At 38.5% G+C, this 3,889-nt stretch overlaps 1 pseudogene; it reads left to right on the forward strand.

Moving 5' to 3' along the window:
• On the forward strand, window positions 843–2,186 carry Gm4918 (predicted gene 4918; annotated as a pseudogene).

Below are 3,889 nucleotides of genomic sequence, written 5' to 3' on the forward strand. Positions count from 1 at the left end.
ACATTCTTTTTTTTTTTTTTTATTACGTATTTTCTTCAATTGATGAGTAACATTCTTAGGACAGGTTTTAAAAAGTTTTCAATGGTAAAAGATTCCCTTTTCTAACATTTGTTGTTACAACAATAAAGGGTGACCAAGTAAGGACTTGTGTCTATAGTTCCAAACTCAAAACCAGAAAGAAGATGGACACTGGGGCTCTCCAGAAGGTGTCATAAGGAAATGTGAGTGTCCATGCTAAAACTATCTGAATATGAATCTATGACCTAACCAACCACAGCTTCTACAGTTTATTTGACTTTGTGCTCTTGAAATAGCACTTTCTCTTTTAATCAAATTCTCTTTGAAATTCCTCTCTGGAAAAAAAAGCACAATTTTATAATCAAAAGTTAATATTATTATCTTAGCTCCATTAAAAATGGATACTTCCTGTAGGCCAGTAGTCTGCAAACTACCACCTTCCCTTTAGTTCTTATTGCTTTCTGAAAAATATCCTTATTAATTTGTTCTTTAAACTCTGCTGTGCCAGGACTTGTTTTTTTACTGCATCAAGTTATGTGTAGCTATTACTACCTGTATTATTTCACTATTACCAATTTGCATCATTTATACCTGAACATTACCATTGTCTCTTTTTAGTTTTCTCATATAATCTTATATATATAAATGCTATGATATTCATATTAAATTGAATTTAAAATGTCCTATTTATTTCTCTCTTACACACACACACACACACACACACATTGTGGTATAAGTCTGTAAAAATCCTCAATTAAGAGGTAGTGAGTGAGAAGTTGATAAGATATTAAAGGTCATCTGTGACTATAAAGATGTTCAAGGTAACTGTTGAGTCTGTGTCTACCCTTGAGCACAGGATTCTCATGCCTCCTCCATCTCCAGTCTACATGTCACCAGTTTGCCAGGAATGGATATCTTGTTGTGCTCATTGTGAACAACAGTCCTAGCATGTGCAAAGCTGGCTTTGTGAGCAATGATGCTCCCTGGGTCATCTTTCCCTCCATCTTGGGCTGTCCTAAGCCCCAGGGCATGATGGTGGGTATGGATCAGAAGGACTCCTACATGGACAACGGTGTTCAACGCAAGAGAGGCATCCTGACTCTAAAATACCCCATACATAAAATACACAGCATTGCCACCAACTGGAAAAATATGGAGAAGATCTGGCACCGCAACTTTTACAAGCTGCATGTGGCATCTGAGGTGTACCCTGTGCTGCTCACCAAGTCCTCCCTGAACCTTATGGCCAACCATGAGAACTTTAACACCCCAGCCACATACGTGGCCATCCAGGCTGTGCTGTCTCTGTATGCCCCTGGTCCTACCACTGGCATTGTGATGGACTCTGGAGACAGGCTCACCCACACTGTGTCCATCTATAAGGGCTATGCTATCCCTAATGCAGTCTTCCATTTGGACTTGGCTGGCTTGCATCTGACAGACTACTTCATGAAGATCCTGACCCAGAGTAGCTACAGCCTCATCACCACAGCTGAAGGAGAAATTGAGTGTGACATCAAAGAGAAGCTGTGCTATGTTGCCCTAGATTTCAAGCGGGAGATGGCCACTGCAGCATCCTCTTCCTCCCTGGAGAAGAGCTATGAGCTGCCTGTTGGCCAGGTCATTACTATTGGCAATGAGCAGTTCTGCTGCCCCTGAGGTTCCTTTCCAGCCTTCCTTCTTGGGCATGGAATACTGTGGTATCCATGAAACTACATTAAGTTCCATCAGGAAGTGTGACGCTGACATCCGTAAAGACCTTTATGACAACACAGTGCTGTCTGGTGGCACCACCATGTACCCAGGCATTGCTGACCTGATGCAGGAGATCACTGCTCTGGCTCCTAGCACCATGAAGATCAAGATAATTGCTCTTTCTGAGCACAAGTACTCTGTGTGGATCAGTGGCTCCATCCTGGCCTCACTGACCACCTTCTAGCAGATGTGGTTCAGTAAGCAGGAGTATGATGAATCTGGTCCCTCCATCATGCACTGCAAATGCTTCTAGGTGGACTGTTATTGAGCTGCATTTTCCACCCTTTCTTTGACAAAATCTAACTTTCACAGAAAAAATAAAAACAAAATCAAAAACAAAAAACGAGATAACATTGGCGTGACTTTGTTTTGTTATTATTTATTTTTATTAGATATTTTCTTTATTTACATTTCAATTGCTATCCCGAAAGTTCCCTATACCCTCCCCCTGCCTCGCTCCCCTACCCACCCACTCCCACTTCTTGGCCCTGGCGTTCCCCTGTACTGGGGCATATAAAGTTTGCAAAACCAAGGGGCCTCTCTTCCCAATGATGGCTGACTAGGCCATCTTCTCCTACATATGCACCTAGAGACACAAGCTCTGGGGGTACAAATACAGAAGTGGATGATCACAGTCATTTATTTATTTATTTTAAAAATATATTGTTTGGTTTTGGTGCTTTTGACTCGAGATTTAAAAACTGAACAGTAAAGGAGACAGCAGATGGTTAGAGCAAGCATCCCCAAAGTATTCCAATGTGACTGTGGACTTTGATTATACATTGATCTTTTGTTTGTTTGTTTGTTTTTTAATAGTCACTCCACATATTTATTAAAGATAGACTATAGGAAGTTCCTCACCCTCCCAAAAGCTACTCCCACTCTTGAGAGGAGGATGGCTGAGTCCAATCTCTGAGGCCACAACCAGGGAGGTGACAGCATTACTTCTGTGTAATTTATGTACTGAAATATTTTTAAAAACCTTCTTCCTTAATATTTCTTCATTTTTTGTTTTTAGTTTTTGAATGGTAAGTCATTGTGATTCTTTTGAATTTGGCTCCACCAATTTGTTGTATGAAAGCTTTAATCTTCCTGGGAGTGGCTTGAGGTGTTGAGGCAGCCTGTACAGTGACTTGAGATCATTTTAATAAAAGTGGACACCCTACAAAGAAACAAACTAGCAAACAATAAAATGATGTTCAAGGATATTCTGAGCTATATGAGATCTTATTTCAAAAAAAAAATGAAAAAAAAAAAGAAGAAAAAGATTTTTAGTGCAGCAGTATTGTGTATTTTTCCGCAATCTGTAGTTTCAGATGGGATAGTTAGGTCAAACTTTACTATGTTGTCCTGGACTTCATTCACTCAATCCATTCTTATTGTTGATGTTATGCATATAATAGTGTAGGAGTAAAGCCAAATGAACTATATGCAGTCACAATACATATTTCCTATAATTAAGTTTCTTTTTTACCTTAGAAGAGATTTGATTCACGTGTCTGCATCTATAGTAATTTAGAGAAAAAGTTCACTATTATATTGAATTAAATATAAACTTATAGAAAGAGAGAGAAGGCAATTTAAAATCGGATGTTTATGGTATACCACAGTAATTGATGTAGGCTTTCCAGGATAGAAAGAAGGTGACCATGAAAATGATTTGGGAACATAAAAAGTAAGTGGGTGGATTTACCCTAGCTTTGGTTGATTCTCTAAAAATAAATAAATTTGTGTTTTGATACAATACAGCTGTACTCTTTCTGCATAAAACTGCATGTAAATATTATTGGTTAGTTAATTTACTATCTAAGGGGGCAAGATGTTTGTTTTGACAGCAATGACCTTTGGATTGAGTTATGACTCATTTAGAGAGGATAAGGAACCTTCAAAAGAATAGACTGCGACCTATCACCAGCATCTTATAAGACACATTACTGTTTTATCTCTGTATTAGTCATTGTGGCAAACAACAAACACTGGAGTTGAAATAATACTGAAGAAAAGACTCCAAAAGTAACAGTTTTTAAATATCTTATATAAAACACCTAGAGGCCTACTTAGTGACCTTCCTCAGGTATTTGGTTTGGAGAAGATAAGCAGGAAAAATTCTGATAAA

The sequence above is a fragment of the Mus musculus genome, chromosome X (genome assembly GCF_000001635.26).
Source record: "Mus musculus strain C57BL/6J chromosome X, GRCm38.p6 C57BL/6J".
In the NCBI taxonomy this organism is placed as follows: domain Eukaryota; kingdom Metazoa; phylum Chordata; class Mammalia; order Rodentia; family Muridae; genus Mus; species Mus musculus.